The sequence below is a fragment of the Capra hircus genome, chromosome 3, assembly GCF_001704415.2.
Source record: "Capra hircus breed San Clemente chromosome 3, ASM170441v1, whole genome shotgun sequence".
Taxonomy (NCBI): Eukaryota; Metazoa; Chordata; class Mammalia; order Artiodactyla; family Bovidae; genus Capra; species Capra hircus.
In genome coordinates, this window is record NC_030810.1 from 23,950,853 (window position 1) to 23,975,261 (window position 24,409).

The 24,409-nt window shown below is 39.1% G+C and overlaps 1 protein-coding gene across 1 annotated transcript in view; it reads right to left on the reverse strand.

The window, feature by feature from the left end:
• Positions 1–24,409, reverse strand: part of LOC106501971 (cytosolic carboxypeptidase 6) — a 1,114,558-nt gene that overhangs the window by 493,711 nt on the left and 596,438 nt on the right. The gene's annotated exons all lie outside the window — the stretch shown is intronic.

Below are 24,409 nucleotides of genomic sequence, written 5' to 3' on the forward strand. Positions count from 1 at the left end.
AATGCCTACTAGTGCTAACCTACTAGGTTAATGATGTGTTAAGCTGCTTCTATTCATTGCTATCATGTTTCAGAGATGCATACCTGCCTCTGCAGTCAGACATTCTGTTAGCAGGAGATACAATATTACTCTCACTCCTCCTGGGGACTCTCAAGTAGTAGCAAATAAATTTAAGGAAAACTTTCCCAGTCTGGGGAAGGGAGGGAGGCTCAAGGGGAAGGGGATATATTGTTATGACAGACTCAGTTTGTTGTATGGCAGAAACCAACACAATATTGTAAAGCAATTATCCTCCAATTAAAAATTTAATTGAAAAAAAGAAAAACTTCCCCAATCTAAAGAGATACGTCATCTATGTTCACATACTTGAATGAAGACACACATAAAACTCACATACTTTTAATGTTATTATGCTTAAGTCATTTTAAGGAGACAAAAAAACATGTATCTAAATCTTCTATTGATTATATTAGGCATAAATATACATTCAAATATTTTAAGTGTACTTGGATGTTGCAAAACATAGATTCATCAGATGGTATTTAATGTCTATGAAATAACTGAGAAATTTCACTATAACAAAGTCATCATAGACTTCTGGAAAGAGGCAAAATGTAAAACAAGATATGCTGTCAAGTAGTTCCAGCTGTAAAAGACTTTAGAAGATCATTTAGTACTTTCATTTTAACAGCAGGTAAATCAAGGTCCCAAGAAAAGAAATAAACCCTAAGTCACATAACAAATACAGAACTAGGACTAGATCCCAAGGCTTCTTCCTCTTTGTTCTGTGTTTTTTATACCAGACAAAGTACTAGTAAGAGAACAATTGTTTTTTTCTAACATTTGTAAGTGCTGAAAGCCTAATCAGCCAGGACGCTTAGAGATGTGGACAATTTAGATGGAGAGAGAATGAGAAAAGGCATGGTGGAAGGGATGTACAGGATGCATTCTGGGAAGAGTAAGTGATACAAAGGCCAAAGTAGGTAGGAGGAGGTAGGAGGGTGGGAAACTACAAAGGAGGACTAATTCTATTTAAGCACTGTGCACCAGGCCATGTGGCAGACACTTTACACAGTGTATCTTATTCACTAAGACAATTGACATCTAGGTTATGGCGCTCAGGCTACGCATGCCTTGAGTAGAATGGAACATCTTATAGGCTGGGTCCATGAGAGTTGTTGAGTACAAACTTATAGAAAGTCTCATATCAATTAGCTCAATCTGATCACCATTTTAAGTTGACTGAGAAGGTACACTATGATGACTAGCAGAAAAGACAAAAGGCCGGAAGACAGGAAACAAGTTCCCAACAAAGCTCAACATTCTCTGTGACCTTCGATAAATCACTCACTTACAATATTGAGTTCCTATTAATGATGACAATGCTTATTATGTTGTTCAGAATTTCTTATCCACATGAACCTCAACATACTGTGTTGTAAACTTTAATGTGCAAAGGAATCATCTCAGGAGCTTGTAAAAAATGTAGACCCCTATGTGTATCCCAAGAACAAAATATGCTGACGCTGTATCTAGAGTGGGACAGGAATCTATGCTAAACAGTCACCTTTGGTAATTCTGATAGTGATGATGCCTAGATCATGTTTTAATGAGAAAGATCTAATTCAGTGTATTCCGCTCTTTGCTTTGGCTACCAAGAAAACAGTTCGGTTTTAAGCTTCCTCTTCTATTAATTACTTGCCTCTGGTTATGTTATCTATTTCAACGACCCTATTACATCATTGTGGGGTTTTGTAATGTTGCTTTGTAATGGAAGGACCTTACATTCTTTCACATAAATAATAAAGAAAATTACGTGGTAACTGAACTTCACTGGAATATAAAGGTTGTGTTAGACAATCTCTATGTGACTATCAAATTCAAAATTTTATTTTCCTATAAATCAAATAAATGTACCACCAAAACCAACATTAAATGCTAAGAACCTGCATGGGCCATATATTGTGTCAGTGAACAATAAGACTTATTATGAAAATTGTGAAGAAGGGCACAAAGTATGAGTGTGTTAAATAAGATGGGAGGACCAATACAATATTGTAAAGTAATTAACCTCCAATTAAAATAAATAAATGACACAAGTTTTCTTTATTTAACACAGAAGCCAAAGCACTCCTCACTAGAGGCTGATTTTCAGCAAAGATTTAAACGAGGCAATGAAGGGTTGGCCAAACATATTATCTGAGGTAGAATACTCAGGCAGAGGAACAGCTAAGACGATGTCTGGAATACTCAAAGGAGAACAAGCGATCAGTGTCGTAGGAACAGCGTGAGTGGGGGGCAGACTAGTAAGAGATGAGGTTAGAGAGAATGGGGGTGGGTGCTGCTGATTAAGTAGCTTGTTCTAAATCATTTTAAGAACCTTTTATTCTGTGTAAAGTGGGAAGATATTGTACATTTTCAGCAAAAGGCAAGATATTATCTAATTTATGTTTTAGAAGATAGCCTGAGCTACTGTTTTAGCAATGGAAGCACAAGTAGAATAAGAAAGACCAATTATGGGGCTGTTGCAGTAATCCAAGTGAGATAATAGTGGTTCAGTCTAGGGCAGTACTGGTGGAAAAGCCAATTGGATTTTCTAAAAGATTACGTGTAGGAGGTAAGAATTTAAGAGATACAGGGCTGCTGTACAGACTTTGCTCTAACTGATCAGAAAATTCTGTCTAAATTGTGGTCATGATCAATGGAATCACATAAGCCCCAGTTTAATCTGTTTACATAAAATAAACTTTGAAGGATAAGCAGAATTTGATTAGAAGAGAAAGATTCTGATCCTGGGGCATTCCTTTAAGCCATTATGGTGATCCTACAACACACATGACTGACTAGCACAGAATTTCCTCCCTCAAAGGAGAAAGAACAGACTGTTAAGTTGGCTTCTATTTATCTATCATTTTCTGTGTATCAGACATTCTAAACACCTTAAAAAGAATAAATAAATAAACCACCTCTGCATACATTATTAATGGGCTTCCCACGTGGCACTAGTGGTAAAGAACCCACCTGCCCGGGGACATAAGAGATGTGGGTTTGATCCCTGAGTCAGGAAGATCCCCAGAAGGGCATGGCAACCCATTCCAGTATTCTTGCCTGGAGAATCCCATGGACAGAGGAGCTTGGAAGGCTATGATCTCTAGGGTTGCAAAGAGTTAGATAGGACTGAAGTGACTTAACATGCATGTATACATTATTATTATTATATAATTGTGAATAAAGAAAATGATGCTCAGAGAGGTTAAGAAATGTGTCCAAGGTCATATAATGAGTAAGTTGGGAAGTTTAAACCAAGCAGCCAGGCCTCAAAAGTCTCTCATTAACCACAATGCTACATATACTTTAAAGACTTGTCTAAGTCACCGTTTTCTCACATGGAGGTTGGGATACAGTATTGTCTGTGCTGCTGCTGTGCTGTGCTCAGTCATGTTTGACTCTCTGTGACCCTATGGGCTGTAGTCTACCAGGCTCCTCTGTCCATGAGATTTTCCCGGCAAGAATACTGGAGTGGATTGCTATTTCCTCCTCCAGAGATCTTCCCTACCCAGGGATTGAACATGTATCTCCTAGGTTTCCTGCATTATAGGCAGATTCTTTACCACAGAGCCATTGGGGAAGCCCTAATATTATCTACTTTATAACATTGCTGTGAGCAAAATAAGAATTTTTATTTAGCCCCTATATTAATAATAGCTGTCAATGCTATCAAACGATGTTATAGTTGATAAAACATTATGACCATTATTTTTATTGGGTTCTCACATGTTTACTCTCATTTTGCATATTAATAAATTGAGACTCAATGGTGCTTAAATGATTTTGTCATGTCACAAAAATGAGAGACAGGATTTGATTTCAGATCTGATGTCTGTAGGATCTTTTTTCAATTTTTATCATTGCCTCTAACAGATGAAGAATACAGAGATATGAAATGGCATTGAATGCTGCCTACAGTTCCCAGAAACATGATTTAATGTCTTATTTAAAAAACTGATTTAAATGGAACCTGCATATAATGATAAATAACTTCTCCATATATCAGCAACACACAGTTCCAAAATATATTAGAAACAATATATTATGCTCAATAGCAATAAAAAGAAACTATGTCCAAATAAACTTAACAAAAAATGAAGAATTTGTATAAAGTAAGTTACCTGAACAGAAAAAGATGAAACACACTATTCTCTGGATGGAAAGACAATATTGTAATATGTCAACTCTACTCAAATTGTCCTATAGATTAAACACAGCTTCAATAAAAATGCCAAAGATATTTTTAGAATGTGAAAGAGTAATTTTTTAATTACTTTTCAAAACATAAGAGTCAAGAATACTTTTTGTAAAGAAGTGTAATAAACAAGGACATGCTCAAGTAATAAAAAGTATATTTCAAACTTGAGGGTCTTAAACTATATTCTAATGGTACAGAATAGATTTTCAACAAATTATGATGAATAATTGGTTAAGCATTGATAAACAAGTAAAATTGAGTCTCTATGTCTAACTTTACTAGTCAAAGTAAAGTAGATTAAATATTAAGTGTAGAATATGGATAGGAGGGAGAAGAGGAGAGAAAAAAAGAAGTCATGTAAGGTTATAGAGCCCTTAAAGAGAGTATAATTGAACAATCTGCTACACACTTTTGAAAGGAAAAGTTCTTTCTTTTTTAACCAAAAAGAGTTAAGTTTCAAGGAAAAAGATTTATGGATTTGACAATTTGAAAATGAAAACTTCTGAACATCAAAAAATAATATAAAGAAAACTGAAAGGCAAATAATAAAGTGGGAAATATATCCAATCCTATAAAACAGAAAATAGTTAATTTACTCAATATAAAAAGCTTTTACTTAAGAGAATGAAAAAGTATGCCACGGACTAGGAGAATATATTTGCAAAATACGTAACAGATAAAGGACTGGTCTCCAAAATGCATGAAGAATTCTTAAAACTCAACAATAAGGAATTAAACAACCCAGTTAATAAAAAATGGGCTAGATATATGAAAAGACACCTTACCAAAGAAGATACCAAAGAAGAGTGGCAAATAAGTATATTAAAACATGTTCAACATCATATGTCATCAGGAAACTGCAAATTCAAACAATGATGAGATACCACAATGCACCTATTAGGATGGCCAAAATGTTGACAACCCCAAATGCTAGTGAAGATGTAAAACAACAGGAACTCTCATTTATTGCTGATGAGTGTGAAAAACATATAGCCACTTTGGAAGACAGTGTGGTGGCTGCTTACAATAATGTATTCATGCCATAGGCTATACTAATCATGATACTTTGTTATACAAGTGAACTAAAAACTATGTCCACACAAAAGCCTTCACACACATGTTTATAGAAGATTTATTCATAGTTTCCAAAACTTAGAATCAAGCAAGATGTCCTTCAATAGGTGAATGGATAAACAAGTTGGGAATTTATACAATGGAATATTATTCAGCAATAAAAAGAAATAAGCTATTGAGTCATGAAAATACAGACAGGAAACATACTGCTTTTGTCTCTTTATATCTCTAAAACTAAACTAGCTATGAAAATTGGTGAAAAAAATAAAATTATGCCAACATTCTAACAATGGTTATTTCTCTTTAATTGGGATATGAATAGCTTTGCCTCCTTCATTTCAATTATCTATATTTTCTATAACTTCTATAATAATATACATTGTGTTTATAAGAAAAAAATATTGTAGTTAAGAGAAAAGCTTCTAGAGTAATCCTACTTATACTTTGACCTAATTCCACTGTCTTTCAAAGTTTCATTTTGCAACTCCATGGAATGAGAATATTAGTTATTTGAGAAATAAATGTGACAATCACTGTATTTAACATAATGCTTATCCTATAATAAGGGATCAGCAAATATTAATATATTGTCATCATTCTGCATGCATGCCCAAAAGCATGTGCCCAAGCATGTGTCCAACACTTTGACTCTTTGCAACCCCTTTGGCTGAAGTCCATGTTCCTCTATTCATGGGATTTTTCAGGCAAGAATCCTGGAGTGGGTTGCCATTTCCTCCTCCAGAGGATCTTCCTGAAATGTGGATCGAACCCATGTCTCCTGTATTTCCTGAATCAGCAGGCAGATTCCTTACCACTGAGCTACTTGGTAAGTCCATTCTACATTTCATGGATCACAGCCCTGTGGTGGTGAAGGGGCTTGTGCAACTCTATGAAGCTATGAGCCATGCTGTGCAGGGCCACCCAAGATGTACAGATCATCGTGATGAGCTATGTGGTCTACCGGAAAAAGAAACGGCAACCCACACCAGTGTTCTTGCCACAAGAACGCCATGAACAGTAATGTATAGGCAAAAAGATATAACACGTGAAGATGAGCCTCTGAGGTTGGTACATGTCCAGATGCTATCGGGGAAGAGCAGAGGACAATTACTAATAGCTCCAGAAAAAAATGAAGCAGCTGGCCAAACAGGAGATGATGATCAGTTGTGGATGTGTCTGGTAGTGAAAGTAAAGTATGATGCTATAAAGAATAATACTGCATAGGAATCTAGGATGCCAGATCCATGAATCAAGGTAAATTGGACATGGTCAAGGAGGAATGGCAACTGAACATCAACATCTTAGGAATCACTGAGCCAAAATGGATGCGAAGGGGTGATTTTAATTCAGATGACCATTATATCTACTTCTGTGGGCAAGACTCACTTAGAAGAAATGAGGTAGCCCTAATAGTCAACAAAAGAGTCTGAAAGGCAGTATTTGGGTGCAACCTCAAAAACAACAAAATGATCTCAATTTATCTACAAGGCAAACCATTTAACATCACAGTAATCCAAGTCTAAGCTCCAACCACGGAAGTGAAGAAGCTGATGTTAAATGGTTCTATGAAGACCTACAAAAACTTCTAGAACTAACATACACATACAAAATATTCTTTGTATCACAGGGTATTTGGAATGCAAAAGTCCAAAGTTAAGATATACCCATAATAACAGGCAGTTTGGCCTTAGAGTACAAAATGAAGCAGGACAAAGGGTAACAGAGCTCTGTCAAGAGAACATGCCAGTCATATTAAACACACTTTTCCAACAACACAAGAGAGGACTCTACACATGGATATACCTAATGGTCTATACTGAAATCAGATTGATTATGTTCTTTGTAGCCGAAGATGGAAAAGTTCTATGCAGTCTGAAAAAGCAAGACCTGGAGCTAACTGTGGCTCAGATCATGAACTCCATATTGCAAAATTCAGACTTAAACTGAAGAAAGTAGGGAAAATCACTAGGCCATTGAGGTATGATCTGAATCAAATCCCTAATGATTATACAGTGGAGGTGACAAAGGGATTCAAGGCATTAGATTTGGTAGACAGAGTGCCTAAAGAACTACAGATAGGAGGCAATGACCAAAACCATCCCCAAGAAAAAGAGACAAGAAGGCAAAATGGTTGTTTGAGAAGAAGGCTTTACAAATAGCTGAGTAAATAAGTGAGAGGCAAGGGATAAAGGGAAAGATATACCCAACTGAATGCAGGGTCCCAGAGGATAGCAAGGAGAGATAAGAAGGCCTTCTTAAATGAACAATGCAAAAAAATAGAGGAAAACAATAGAATGGGTACCACTAGAGATCTGTTGAAGAAAACTGGAGATATCAAGGGAATATTTAATCCAAGGATGTGCATGATAAAGGACAGAAATGGTGAAGACCTAACAGAAGCAGAAGAGACTAAGAAGAGGTGTCAAAAACACACAGAAGAACGATTTACAAGAAAGGTCTTAATGACCTGGATAATCATTATGGTGTGGTTACTCACCTAGAGCCAGACATTTTGGAGTGTGAAGTCAAGTCAGTGTTAGGAGCCATTATTACAAACAAAGCTAGTGGAGGTGATGCAATTCCTGCTGAGCTATTAAAAATCCTGAAAGATGATGCTGTTAAACTGCTGCACTTAATATGCCACCAAATTTGGAAAACTTAGTAATGGCCACAGGACTGAAAATGTTCAGCTTTCAATCCAATTCCAAAGAAAGGCAATACCAAAGTATGTTCAAACTACAATACAATTGGGCTCATTTCAAACACTAGCAAGGTTATGCTCAAAATCCTTCAAGCTATGCTTCATAAGTATGTGAACCAAGAACTTTCAGATGTACAAGACAGGTTTTGAAGAGGCAGAGGAACTAGAGAATAAATTCCCAACACTCATTGTATCATGGAGAAACCAAGGGAATTCCAGAAAAACATCTACTTCTGCTTCATTGACTATGCTAAAGCCCTTGACTGTGTGGATCACAACAAACTGTGGAAACTTCTCAAAGAGATGGGAATACTAGACCACCCTACCAGCCTCCTGAGAAACCTGTATGCTGGTCAAGAAGTAAGTTAGAATCAGACATGGAAATGACTGATTCAAAATTGGGAAAGCAGTATGATAAAGCTGTATATTATTACCTTGCTTATTTAACTTATAGCAGACTACATCATGTAAAATGCTGGGCTGAATGAATCACAAGTTGGAATCAAGATTGCTGGAAGAAATGTCAACAACCTCAGATATACAGATGACACCACTCTAATGGCAGAAAGTGATGAGGAACTAAAGAGCCTCTTGATAAAGGTTAAAGAGGAGAGTGAAAAATCTGGCTTAAAACTCATCATTCAACAAACTAAGATCAGGGCATCTGATCCCATCAGTTCATTGCAGATAAGGGGTAAAAAGTGGAAGCAGTGACAGATTTTATTTTCCTGGGCTCCAAAGTCACTGCAGATGGTGACTACAGCCACGAAATTAAAAGATGCTTGCTCATTGAAAGGAAAACTGTAACACAGACACCATGTTATAAAACAAAGACATCACTTTGCAAACAAAGGTCCAAATGGTCAAAGCTATGGTTTTCCAGTAGTCATGTATGGATGTGAGAGTTGGACCATAAAGAAGGCTGAGCATCAGAAAGCTGATTCTTTTGAATTGTGGCATTGGAGAAGACTCTTGAGTCCCTTGGACTGCAAGGAGATGAAACTAGTCAATCCTAAAGGAAATCAACCCTGAATACTCATTGGAAGGACTATTGCTGAAGTTAAAGCTCCAATATTTTGGCCATCTAATGCAAAAAGCTGACTTATCGGAAAAGCTGCTGATGCTGGGAATGACTGAAGGCATAAAAAGAAGGGGGCAGTAGAGGACAAGATGGTTAGATAGCATCACCAACTCAATGGACATGAATCTGAGCAATTTCCTTGAAAAAGCAGAGGACAGAGGAGCATGGTGTGCTGCCTTCCATGGGGTCCCAAAGAGTCAACACCACCAAGCAACTGATCAACAACAATAAATGTTTGTTACATAATTATTAAAGTACAATGAGGTAAAAAATATCTATTACAATACTAAGTTGGTATCAGAGTTCATGCTTTAAAAAATAAATAAATTTGGGTTTATGTAAAGCTCAAATGGCAAAAGCAGAATTTAATTTAAGCAGAAAGTTTTAGGGTTCGACAACTGTAAATGAGAGAAATTTGAGTTTTTAGTCAAATAGAGAAAAAACTACAAATATGGTGGTAAGTACAGGTAAGGGTGATTATATATAGTTAAGTGAAAGTGAAGTCGCTCAGTCGTGTCCGACTCTTTGCAACCCCGTGGACTGTAGCCCACCAGGCTCCTCCGTCCATGGGATTCTCCAGGCAAGAATGCTGGAGTGAGTTGCCATTTCCTTCTCCAGGGGATCTTCCTGACCCAGGGATTGAACCTAGGTCTCCCGCATTGGAGACAGACGAAGAGTCTAGTAAAAATTCTCTTATGGTGGGGTGAAGAATATTTTAAGATAAGAAACTGGTTTTCACTTTCTGTGATATAAATCTTTTCTCTAACACCTCCAACTTCAATTAATTCTAACATATTTAACAAATATTTTGGGAGACTTGTTTTGGTTTTATGTAACTTTATCTTCTGCAGTCCATGGGGTCATAAAGAGTCAGACACGACTGAGTGACTGAACAACAGCAACAAATTTGTGTTTATCAGTTTAAAAAGGCATGGCTATAAGAAACAGAAAAACTAATTACAATATTTAAGCACAATAGAAGTTTGCTTTGTTTCTCCTATAAAAGAAATCTGTAATTAGGTACACCAGGAGTGGCATGGTGACTCTACTATTATGAGAACCTAGTCTTTTTCTATTTTGTTAGCCATATTCCACTCTCCAGGAAAGAAAAAACAAAAGATGGTATGATTTCTCCTTTCAGGATACTTGCTTCCCAAATAATGCATACAATGCTTATATTTCTCTAGCCATAAGAGAATATAGAGAATGCCACTTTCCCAGGGAGTTTTGTATAGATAAAAACCAAGGAGTTTGCTTCCAAGGAGGAAGGGGAGGAGAGTGAATAGTAAAGTAGGTAAGTAGCACTCTGTGCCATGGTCTGTAAAGAGAGAGGAAATGTTACACGTGTTTGAATGCAGTCTGAAACAGAGGCAGCATACACAACTTTAACCTCTACAAGTATTTAGAGGTAGAGTTGATCGTGAAAGAGTGAGGTCTTCCCCAAGAAAACTGCACAGAAATCTTATGAAGCTTTAGATGTCCACAAGCTCTGGAATAGAAATCTAAATTACCCTTAGCTAGGTCTCAGTATGTTAAGAGCTCAATACTCCTGTTGCTCCCTTTAATACACACTTATCATGTAGATTATAAAAATTCTTCAGGTAGGAGAGTGCCTCAGAATACACAACTTCTCCCCTGGGATGATGGCATACTCTATTGCTGAGGTCACTTCCACTTTGAATCTGTCAGGACATGAGGAATCTACTTGATCTCTCCTGTCTTCGACCACACCCCAGGGCTTGATTTATTGCCTAAAATTGAACATTACTGCTACATCCCTAGGCTTTAGCACAGTTTTTGGTATATAGTAAGTGCACAATAAATAGTCATTGACTAAGTGAAATCAAAAAAAGAAAGAGTGAAAGAAAGAAAAACAGGGCTCTCCCACTCTCTCTGAGACATTAAACTTACTAATCAGGAAATCAGGAAATTAAAGTAACAGTGAGATGCCCTTTCCACATATCTAACTGATGAAAAATAAAAAGCATGACAAAATTAAAGTCTGGTAAAAATGTAGAGAAAAATTGTACTCTCATATTCTGCTAGTGAGAATGTAAACTAATAATCCAGTTTGGAAACAATCAGATAGCCTCTACTATTTAAATAAGATGCAAAGCATATGATATAACAATCCCACTTCCAGGTATATGTTTACATAGGACAAAGATTACCATATACAAATGTCTAATGCAACATTAGGCTTCCCAGGTGACACTAGTGGTAAAGAACATGCCTGCTGATGCAGGAGGTGTAAGGGATGCTGGTTCGATCCCTTGGTTGGGAAGATCCCCTGGAAAAGGAAATGGCAACCCACAAAACTTGGCAACCTGCTTAATGTCCACAGTAGGGAACTTTGGGTTTATAATGTGATATTTTCATGTAACAGGGTAACAGCAAAGTGGATGAGATTTCTATTGCTCACTGTATCCAGTCTTTGCTTGGAATGACATCAGGCAGTATAGCACCAAGGGAAAATCACACCATCTGACTCTGTCCTTCCTTCCTTATATTCATCAAGATGCTTATTACAGAAATCCCCAATGTTTAGCTCCAATTAGCTTCTTCTCTACTAAAAAGCCTTCACTGACCACAACTGTTTATTCAATTCTGGAGACTTCTAATGTTATTCTCAATCTCTCTGTCTCTGTGTGTCTACAGATATATATATATATACACACACACACACACACATATATATTCAGTGACTGTTCAGTGATTACTACAGTAAGTGGCACATAGTGGGAACCTCAATGAATATTTGTTGAATAAATGACCAGTCACAGAGGACTTACGTTAGAAGAAGGAGAAAGGGGAAATATTATTAAGTTGAATTCCATGTACAAACAATCTCAAGGAATTTATATATAACTTTTCTCTTGCTATATCAACACTTTTTCATTCTCACTTTTTTCTTTCTTGCTGAAGACAATGTGCATGTAGTAAAGCACAAAAATATTAAGTGTATAGCTCATTAATTTTTTACATGTCTCCTTCCTAAGAAAAAGTCAAGACTCTTATGTTCGTTTAATCCCATTTACTTCCTTCCACGTTTGCACTATGATTGTCAAGTACATTATTAATATTAGCTTTTGCATTGTTGAAATTTGCCATTTGATATTGGAACATATTCTTAAATGTGGTTATATGTCATTTTAATGTGCATTTATTGCTTTATGATACATTTTTTGTAAATGACATTATTATACTTGCTGTTTAATTTATATTTAGACTAGGGGGATAATGTTAGACAAAAAGAAAATTTGAGTGATTTTCTCATTTGAGTTCAAAATGGGCCATAAAGCAATGGAGACAACTCAAAACATCAACAACGAATTTGGCCCAGGGACTGCTAATTAATGTACAATGCAGTGGTGGTTTTGCAGTGCCTGGCCATCTGAAGTTGACAATGACCCAATGAGAGCATTGTTGAAGCTGATCCTCTTACAAGTATACCAGAAGTTGCCAAAGACATCAACCATTCTATGGTGATTCGGCATTTGAAGCAAATTGGAAAGGTGAAAAAGTTCAATAACAGGTGCCTCACGAGTTGACTGGGGAAAAAAAAAATCATCATTTTGAAGTGTCGTCTTCCCTTACTCTGTATAAAAACAGTGAACTATTTTGCTATTGGACAGTGATGTGTGATGAAAAGTGGATTTTATAGGACAACCAGTGACGACCAGTTCAGCTGATGGACTGAGAAGACGCTCCAAAGCATTTCCCAAAGCCAAGCTTGCACACACACACACAAAAAAAGTCAAGGTCATTGTTTGGTGGTCTGCTGGCTTTCTGATCCACTACAGCTTTGAGAATCCAGGAGAAAGCATATTACATTTAAGAAGCATACTCAGCACATCAGTGAGATACACTGAGAAATGCAACATCTGCAGCTGGCATTGGTCAACAGAAAGGGCTCGATTCTTCTTCATGACAATGCCCGATGGCACATTACATAACCAATTCTTAAGAAGTTGAACAAATTGGGCTACAAAGTTTTGCCTCATCTGCCATATTCACCTGACCTCTTGCCAACTGACGGGCACTTTTCAAGAATCTTAACAACTTTTTGAGGGGAAAATGCTTCCACAACTAGAAGGAGGCAGAAGATCATTTCCAAGAGTTAATTGAATCCTGAAGTACAGACTTTTATGCTACAGGAATTAAAAAAAAAAAAAACAACTTATTTCTCATTGGCAAAAATGTGTTGAATTTAATGCTTCCTATTTTGATTAATAAAGATGTGTTTGAGTCTAGTTATAATGATTTAAAATTCAAGGTCTGAAACTGCAATTATATTTTCACCAACCTAATAATTCTTAGCTCAGTTGGTAAAGAATCTGCCTGCAAAATAGGAGACCCCAGTTAGATTCCTAGGTCAGGAAGATCCACTGGAGAAAGGATAGACTGCCTGCTCCATTATTCTTGGGCTTCCTTGTGGTTCAGAAGGTAAAGGATCCACCTGCAATGCAGGAGACCTGGGTTCTATCCCTTTGGGAAGATGCCCTGGAGAAGAGGATGACTACCCACTCCAATATTCTGGCCTGGAGAATTTGTTGATGGACAGAGGAGCCTGGCAGGCTACAGTCAATATAGTCAGAGTTGGACATGACTGAGAGAATTTCATTTGAACTTTTCAATAATTCAATCTACATTCTAACACTCAGAAGGCATTCAGTTCAGCTGAGTTGTTCAGTTGTGTCTGACTCTTTGTGACCCCATGGACTGTAGCACACCAGGCATCCCTGTCCATCAGCAACTGTCAGAGCTTGCTCAAACTCATGTCGATCAAGTAGGTGATGCCATCCAACCATCTCATCCTCCATTGCCCCCTTCTTCTCCTGCCTTCAGAAGACATTCAGTTCAGTTCAGTCACTCGGTCATATCTGACTCTTTGAGACCCCATGAATTGCAGGATGCCAGGCCTCCCTCTCCATCACCAACTCCCAGAGTTCACTCAAACTCATGTCCATTGAGTCAGTGATGCCATCCAGCCATCTCATCCTCTGTTGTCCCCTTCTCCTCCTGCCCCAATCCCTCCCAGCATCAGGGTCTTTCCCAATGAGTCAACTCTTTGCATGAGGTGGCCAAAGTACTAGAGTTTCAGTCTCAACATCAGTCCTTCCAATGAACAGCCAGGACTGGAGGCCTTTAGGATGGACTGGTTGGATCTCCTTGCAGTTCAAGGGACTTGCAAGAGTCTTCTCCAGCACCACAGTTCAAAAGTATCAATTCTTCGGCACTCAGCTTTCTTTATAGTCCAACTCTCACATCCATACATGACCACTGGAAAAACCATAGCCTTGACTAGATGGACCTTTGTTGGCAAAGTAATATAGCTGCTTTTTAATAAGCTATCTAGGTTGGTCTTAACTTTCCTTCCAAACAGTTGATGTCTTTTTAATTAATTTCATGGCTGCAGTCACCATCTGCAGTGATTTTGGAGCCCAACAAAATAAAGTCTGACACTGTTTCCACTGTTTCCCCATTTATTTCCCATGAAGTGATGGGACCAGATGCCATGATCTTCGTTTTCTGAATGTTGAGCTTTAAGCACTATTATTTTAAACAATCAGTATTTTTCTCTTCATATATTTACTCTTTTCTATTGTTTTCCATTTCTTCCCAGAGTTCTGAAAATTTTTGAGAATTGATGAAAGATGTTTTTATTCACTGATTCAAGAAATCCAGGCAACATATTTCAAGCAGGAGAAAACAAAGAAAATCACACTTAGGAACTTCACTGTAAAACTGCAGAAGCCTATCTTGGGTCATTTTTCTTTAGCCTGGAAAACTTCCTATAGTACTTTTTGTGGTGCATGTCTATAAGCAATGAATTTTCTCAGCTTTTGTTTGTCTCAATTTTTGAAGGATATTTTCACTAAGAATAGAATTCTAGTGCTTACCACCTCCCCTCTTTTTTTGTTCATTTAAGCACTTTAAAGACGTTGGCCTATGACTTTACTGTATTAGTTTCTTATTGCTTTCATAAATTAATACAGACTTAGTATCTTCTCAGATAGCTCAGTGATAAAGAATCCACCTGCCAAAGCAGAAGACTCAGGAGATGTGGGTTCAATCTCCAGTATTCTTACCTGGGAAGTCCCATGGACAGAGGAGCCTGGTGGGCTACAGTTCACGGGGTTGGAGAGTCAGACACAACTGAGTACACATGCATAGCACAACCCATAGTGACCTAAAACAACAAAAGCTATTATTTTACAGTTTGGAGACAAGAGGTTCTAAAATCAGGGAGTTGGCAATGTGACAGTCCTTCTGGACTCTCAAGCAGGGAATCCATTCCCTTGGTTTTCCGGATTCTATAGGTCACCTTCATTCCTTGGCTGTGGCCCCTTCCTCCATCTTTAAGGTAGGAGCACAGCATCCACAAACCTCTCTCTCTCTCTCTGACCTCTCTGTGTCCATCATCATGTTTTCTTTGACCTTTCAGCCTTCCTCTTATAAGGATCCTTGTGATTATACTGGGCCCACTTGGATCAGTTCATTTCAGTCGCTCAGTCATGCCTGAATTTTCATGACCCCATGGACTGCAGCATGCCAGGCCTACCTTTCCATCACCAAATCCCAGAGTTTACCCAAACTCATGTCCATTGAGTCAGTGATGCCATCCAACCATCTCATCCTCTGTCTTCCCCTTCTCCTCCTGCCCCCAATCTTTCCCAGAATGAGTCTTTTCAAATGAGTCAGCTCTTCTTATCAGGTAGCCAAAGCATTGGTGTTTCAGCTTCAACATCAGTCCTTCCAACGGACACCCAGGATTGATCTCCTTTAGGATGGACTGGTTGGATCTCCTTGCAGTCTGAGGGACTCTCAAGAGTCTTCAACACCACAGTTCAAAAGCATAAATTCTTCAGCGCTCAGCTTTCTTTATAGTCCAACTCTCACATCCATGAATGACTACTGGAAAAACCAGAGCCTTGACTAGATGGACCTTTGTTGACAAAATGTCTCTGCTTTTAAATATGCTGTCTAGGTTGGTCATAACTTTTCTTCCAAGGAGTAAGTGTCTTTTAATTTCATGGCTTCAGTCACTATCTGCAGTGATTTTGGAGCCCCCCAAAATACAGTCAGCCATTGTTTACCCATCTATTTGTCATGAAGTGATGGGACCAGATGCCATGATCTTAGTTTTCTGAATGTTGAGCTTTAAGCCAACTTTTTCACTCTCCTCTTTCACTTTCATCAAGAGGCTCTTTAGTTCTTCACTTTCTGTCATAAGAGTGGTATCATCTGCATATCTGAGGTTACTGATATTTCTTCTGACAATCTTGATTCCAGCTTGTGCTTCTTCCAGTCCAGTGTTTCTCACGATGTACTCTGCATATAATTTAAATAAGCAAGGTGACAATATACAGCCTTGATGTACTCCTTTTCCTATTTGGAACCAGTCTGTTGTTCCCTGTCAAGTTCTAACTGTTGCTTCCTGATCTGCATACAGATTTCTCAGGACACAGATGGGTCTGTTATTCCCATCTCTTTAAGAATTTTCCACAGTTTATTGTGATCCATACAGTCAAAGGCTTTGGCATAGTCAATAAGGCAGAAATAGATGTTTTTCTGGAAATCTCTTGCTTTTTTGATGATCCAGCAGATGTTCGCAATTTGATCTCTGGTTCGTCTTTTCTAAAACCAGCTTAACACCTTGAAGTTCACAATTCACTGTGATCCACACAGTCAAAGGTTTTGGCATAGTCAATAAAACAGAAATAATCCAGCATAATTTCATCTCAGTATGCTTAACTTGATTAAATCTGCAAAGTCCCTTTTGACACATAAGGTAGAATAATCACAGGTTCCCAGAAATAGGACACAGATATCTTTTGAAGGACTGTATTCTGTCTTCCATAGCCATGACACATAATCCCTTACTAAGATAAACTGTTTCTCAATTTCCCTATTTGTAAGGTAGATACAATTATACTGATGACAGTGGGCTATTGAAATATTTCAATTAAATTAAACTGAACTCAATTCAAAGTAGGTGGTAATTAATAAACAGTGGTTGCAATTTATTTTTAATTTATCTGCTACTGGTGAGGCAGTGCTTGCAGAGAGAGTGTACATTAGGGCACATGTCAAGGCAATCACTGGGCAGAGGAGTTAGTAGGTGTGTTCAGGGTAGGGTTCCCCAGAAGCTGAGGAAAAAGGAATATTTATGATCTGAAAAAGGAGCCAAATATTCCCTAGCAACAGCCCAAATTTCTCTCAACAAACTGTTCCCCAAGAAAGGAAATTAGCAAAAATCAACCTAAAAGGAATAAAATGAGAGAGGGAAAAATGAACCTGTACATAATCACCTGGGAACCTGCCGTCCTCTGATAACCAGAGGCCATGCCTTCCAAGACGAACCTGAGAACTGCTGTGCAGAAAATTATTAAAAATAAGGAAGACAATATTCTCTTCCTGTACAGGATTTTGTTTCCATTTCAAGTTTCAATTTCACCTGAGCAACTACATTTCTCTACTGCAGAACACCTAAATTGGTTAAAACAAGTATTAGTGGAAGAAAATGGGGGGTGCCGAGTGGGAGATAAGAGATCCAAGCTCTAGTTCCATCTCTGCTACTGACTTACTAATTTTAAGCGCGTTTCTTATTTCTGGGCCTCAGTTCTCCCCAGGTCATCAACTCTTTTATCATCAAATCTTAAGATTTTTGCTCTTGCCCTCTGTCTTTCCCTTCAGTTCAGTTGCTCAGTCATGTCTAACTCTTTGCTACCCCATGGACTGCGGCACACCAGGCTTCCCTGTCCATCATCAACTCCCAGAGCTTACTCAAACTCATGTCCATCAAATCAGTGATACCATCCAACCATCTCATCATCTTCAAACTTTCCCAGCATCAGGGTCTTTTCCAGTGAGTCAGTTCTTCCCATCAGGTAGTCAAAGTATTGGAGTATCAGCTTCAGCATTAGTCCTTCCAAAAAATATTCATGACTATTTCCTTTAGGATTAGCTGGTTTGATCTCGTTGCAGTCCAAGGGACTCTTAAGAGTCTTTCCCTTGGAGATTCCATTTTTTTAACTTCGATATCACTTCCACGCTAATAAATCCCAAATTATATTGTCCTTTTATTAGGAATCAGAGATGTAGCTTCATCTATCCACTAGTCATTTCCACTCCATCATTTTGCCATATCTCATATTCAACTTGGCAAAAACTCCATTATTTAATATCCTTCTTAATTCAGTGTCTTATATAATTTTACTTACAACTAGTTCCCAGTACCTTCCATTTCATGATCATTCACCCAATCCCACCCACTCCTGCTACCCACCTTAATATTCCAAGAATATTTACTTTGTGTATATTACTTTTGCTTATATGCAGTGATTTCTTCCCCTTGGGTTACCTTAGTGTAGGACCTCAACTTTCCATAACAAACACATTAAAATTATAATAAATGGATGTTTGGTAAAAGTGCCTTTACTATTAATGAGCACAGTTAATTCAGTGAACTAAATAGAATAGAAATCAGAGCAGAATAGAAATCAGGAAAGTTGGGTCTTATAGCTATCTCAGGAATTGATTCAGCGTGGGACCTCAGATCATATGCCCTATAGTTCTACCATCTAAAAAATGCATATTTGAACTTTCCTCATGCTATTGCCTCTGTCTATCAGAATTAATCTTTCAAGAATATCCACATTAATACCATTTATATAAAATCTTCCTGAGTTTCCCATTTACCATGGAAATTCAGAGATAATTGAAATGGGATCAACCTCTCCCCTTGCACCTGTATCTCTATAGTGTCACTGAGTCTATCTTCTGTTGCTTTTACTTGAGAGGATATGTGTCTGTCTCTCCTACAGATCAGAGACCATGACGGTATCTGCAGTACCTTGCTTGCTCCTTGTCAACAAGGAAGCAACCAGGAAATGCTTATTGAATGAATATGTGATCCTATAGAGAAATTGAGATTAAAAAGAAAGGTGGAGAAATTATACATCCATATTTTACACTCACTGTGATATTTCCTCTTTGGAACCAGGAATGTAGCTATATAACCTTCTTTAAAGCTCTTTCGGTGGTGGGGGTGGGGGTGAGGGGAAATTCATAATATAAAAGCATTTAAATGAAGTTTCATTTGCCTTTTCGACTCCAAGTCTGTTAAAGCTGTTTAGCATTTCTATAGTATTTAACATTTCTAAAGTACTATTCCGTGCTAATTAGTTAATCTTAATGCTCTGTAATGCAGGTCAATATTATGATTCTCTCTGAAAAGTTAAGAAAATGAAAATTCAAAGGTATTTTGGCTTCCCTTTTCAGGATGTGAGAACTACTGAACATTATTACAAAATAGTATTCTGGAATAGAAACTAGCAAACTTTAGAAATGAAGAAAAGGAAATTGAATGGACCGATGTATAAAAGGTAAAAAAGGACACGGTATAAGTCTCCTCAATTTTCGGGTCTTATTCAGGGGTTTAGGCAGAGAAACTGGCCAAGAAACTTAAGTACATTGCTTACCAGATTTATGCACTGAGTAAATGCACTGAGATGCACTGAGTTAGATGGCAGACACCTTGACGTGATCAGGGTTAACTCAGGGGCTGAAGCCCAGTAGAAGTTTGAAGCTTATAACTCAAAGTCTCAGTGACTGTAGCTGAAAGACTTCAGATTGCTGTGCTTTTCTCCCCAAGGGTTATACCCTAGACTATAGTTTCACTTAGCAAATGGAGAGCAGAGCTAGCAAAGTTACATTTGGTCAGCTCTCTACGCTTGTGCCCTCCTATCCAGCAACTTTCTCACAATTCTTGGTGTGGAACATGCAGATCAAATGGTGGATGACATTTAAAATGATAGGAAATCTTTTTCTCTCCTAGAGCTGAGTTTGATGTACAGGCAGCAGGGAAAGGCTATTCACCCCATGGAGCATAATAAGCACAAATAGAGAGGGAAACATAAACACCAGAGACTGGTAACTAGGTCAAAGAAGATCTTTTCAATTAGAGGGAATAAGTCTCTGACAACTAAATGTAACTAAATCCATTCCTTGCTTCATTTATTCACTCATTTCTATAGCAAATTGTTGAGTTCTTCCTCCTAAAGGAATGAAATAAATAAGACACCATTTCCACACCCAAAAGTGAAGTGAAAGTTGCTCAGTTATGTTTGACTCTTTGAGACCCCATAGAATTCTCCAGGCAAGAATGCTGGAGTGGGTAGCCTTTCCCTTCATTCACAATCAATTTAAAGGTTCTTCAAAATATGATATCAAGGACCGACTGTATCAAAAGTACTAGAGATGCTTTTCTAAAATGCAGATTCCCAGGTCCTACTACGTATCTAAATATTTCTGGTGAGCCCCAAATATCTTTTTTTTTTCTTTTTAAATCAGGCATCTAAGAAAGCTGAGCACCGAAGAATTGGTGCTTTTGAACTGTGTTGTTGGAGAAGACTCTTGAGAGTCCCTTGGACTGCAAGGAGATCCAACCAGTCCATTCTGAAGGAGATCAGTCCTGGGTGTTCATTGAAAGGACTGATGCTGAAGCTGAAGCTCCAATACTTTGGCCACCTGATGCGAAGAGCTGACTCATTTGAAAAGACCCTGATGCTGGGAAGAGAAACTGAAGGTGGGAGGAGAAGGGGATGACAGAGGATGAGATGGTTGGATGGCATCACCGACTCAATGGACATGAATTTGAGTGGGCTCTCGGAGTTTGGTGACTGACAGGGAGGCCTGGTGTGCTGTAGTCTATGGGGTTGCAAAGATTCAGACACAACTGAGCAACTGAACTGAACTGAATCATCTCCTAATTAGTCTCTCAGTCTTTCCTGTATATAATCTATTCTCCACACACCAGCTGGAGTGACTATTTTGTAAACATGGTGTTTTTTCCTAGCTTTAAATCCTCTGGAGGCTTCCTATCACACATACAATAAAGCCAGAACTCTAAGGCCTGTGAGCTCTGACCTTTCCCTAACTGTGTAACCTTATTTCAGATCTCTCCTCCCATCATCCACTACTCTCCCACAACTTTGCACGCTCTTTTCTTCTGAAATGCACAAAGCTTATTTTTCCTGTGAAAGTGAAAGTGAAGTCACTCAGTCGTGTCCGACTCTTTGGGACCCCATGGATTGTAGCCTATCACGCTCCTCCGTCCATGGGATTTTCCAGGCAAGAGTGCTGGAGTGGATTGCCATTTCCTTCTCCAGGGAATCTTCCCAACTCAGGAACAGAACCCAGGTCTCCCACATTGCAGGCAGATGCTTTACCATCTGAGCCACCAGGGTAGTGTCTATTTATTTGCTTTTCTCTTTGATAATCCAGATCTTTCTAAGACTTGCTCTTTCTTGACATTTGGGTCTTAATTTAAATGTTTCTTTCCTAATGAGTCCTTCCATGATCACCAATCTAAAACAGAGCCTTGGCTGGTGGGGGGGGGGGGTGCGGTGAGGTGGGAGGGGCAGTCCCAAGATGGTGGAGGAATAGGACAGGAAGACCACTTTCTCCCCCAAAAAATTCATCAAAAGATCATTTGAATGCTGAGCAACTTTCACAAAACAATTTCTAAATGCTGGCAGAGGATACCAGGCACCCAGAAAGGCAGCCCATTTTCATCGAAAGGAGGTAGGACAAAACATAAAAGATAAAAAGAGAGACAAAAGAGTTAGGGAGGGAGTCCTGAAGAAGGAGAAGTTTCCAGACAGTAGGAAACCCTCTCACAGGCTGGTCTGTGGTGAGTTTTGTAATCTCAGAGGGCAATGTAACCGCGAGAAAAAAAACAACAACAACACAGAACATGCACCTAACTGCAACTGCCAGTGGAGAAGTAGCCCACAGATGCTTGCGTCCACCACCAGCGGGCAGGGGCTGGTCAGGTCATGTGTGGGCTGCATAACCTGTGCTTAGGGTAAGAACCGGGCCTGCATGCCCTGAGAATAACCCAAGGGAGCTAACATGAGATTGCAACCCAAACTGGGATCACCAGAGAGAGGAAAAAAAAGAGAGAACTTAGCTGTGAAAGGCTCTAACGCACAGCCTGACATACTCACAGTACAAAGGATTGAGCGAATACCAAAGGAGAGCTAGCCAGCTGTGTAGAGGCTCCTCCTCCCCACCAGAGGCAGAGAGACAGGCATGCGACAGCCAGAGCTGCAAGGCAAGGGTCTGTTCCAATCTCAGCCCCAGAGACCGGCTTCCTCCACCAAACTGTGAGCGGGCTCCTAGTTGCTAACCACCTCTTCCTGGGATCCTGGACTTGATATCTGCCAGGAGGGTTGCCACCTGGGATCAGCTACACAGAGGAGACCCACGGCACACCTGAGACGGTGCTATCATGGTGCATCCCAGGAAATGGAGCAGCCAGACCGGGGAAGAGATTAAGATGCACAGCCCACCTGGGACAGGGCGCTCACCAAATACCTGGGCGCCTGAGCTGCTCAGACTTGGGAAGGACACAAAAAGCACGCCCAAGCAACCGAGTTTGTGCCCTCGCAGAGTACCAGAGAACTTGAGTGGTTTAGACCTGGGAAGCGCATGAAATACATAGCCCATTTTGGACAGTGCCCCTGAAGAGCACCCTGGAGCCTGAGCAGTGTAGACCGAAGAAGCACATGCTGCCTTGAGTTGGGGCAAATCCAGTGTGGTCCATACACTGCGAACACTCCCCACACACGCCAATGATATTTGTTTGCAGCATCCCTTCCTCCCCACAACACAACTGAACAAGTAAGCCGAAATAAGTAACCACCTTCATCCCCTTGTGTCAGAGCGGAAATTAGACACTGAAGAGACTTGCAAACAGAGGAAACTAAAATAAACAAAGAAGAGGGAACCGCTCTGGAAGTGACAGGTGTAACAGATTAAAACCCTGTAGTTAACATTGGCTAAGCATTGAAGGGGACCTAGAGACCTTGAGAACAAGTACAAGCTGAAACAAGGAACTATCTGAAACAACTGATCCCACACTGCCCACAACAGCTCCAGAGAAATTCCTAGATACACTTTTACTATTATCAGTTTTTAATTTTTTAAGTTCTTTATTACTCCTTTAGTTTTCATTTTTTAACCTACTATTACATTGCAAAAAAAAGATCCTATTTTTTAAAGAAAATTTCATATATATATATTTTTTCATAATTTCTGTGATTGATTTTGTTTTGTATTTTTAATATTGCTTTTTTGAGAGTCTAACCTCTACTCCATATTTTAATCTCTGCTTTTTGGTATTTGTCATCAATTTTGTACCTTTAAGAATTCAATCTCCAATATCCATTTTCACTTAGGGGTGTGATTACTGGTTTGATTGCTCTCTCCCTTTTTGACTCTCCCTTTTCTCCCCCAGGTCACCTCTATGTCCTCCCTCCCCCTTCTCTTCTCTACTTAACTCTGTGAATCTCTCTGGGTGTTCTGGGCTGTGGAGAACACTTAGGGAACTGATTACGTGCTACATTGGTCTCTCCCCTTTTGACTCCCCCTATTCTCTTCCTGGTCACCTCTATCTCCCTCCTCCCTTTTCTCTTCTCCATGTAACTCTGTGAACCTTTCTGGGTGTCACTCGCTGTGGAGAATTGTTTCACCATTAACCTAGATGTTTTATCATCTGTGCTGTATGGATGGGAAGTCTTGAGGCTATGGTAAGAATAAGACTGAAAGCCAGAGGCAGGAGGCTTAACTCCAAAACTTGAGAACATCAGAGAACTCCCGATTCCAGGGAACATTAATAAACAAAAGCTCACCCCAAAGCCTCCACAACTACACTGAAACCAAGCTCCACCTAAGAGCCAACAAGTTCCAGAGCAAGACATACCATGCTAATTCTCCAGCAAAGCAGGAACACAGCCCTGAGCATTAAAATACAGGCTGCCCAAAGCCATGCCAAACCCATAGACACCCCAAAACTCACTACTGGTCTTTCATTGCACTGCAGAGAGAAGAGATCCAGCTCCACCCACTAGAACACAGACACAAGCTCTCCTAATGAGGAAACCTTGACAAGCCATTAGTCTAACCCTACCCACAAGGAGCAGGCTTCACAATAAAGATGAATCACAAACTTCCAGCCTACAGAAAAGGCACCCCAAACACAGCAATCTAAACCAAATGAAAAGGCAGAGAAATATTCAGCGGGTAAAGGAACTTCCAGATGTTCAAGCTGGTTTTAGAAAAGCAGAGGAACCAGAGATCAAATTGCCAGCATCTGCTGGATCATGGAAAATGCAAGAGAGTTCCAGAAAAATATCTATTTCTGCTTTATTGACTATGCCAAAGCCTTTGTGTGGACCACAATAAGCTGTGGAAAATTCTTGAAGAGATGGGAATACCAGACCACCTGACCTGCCTC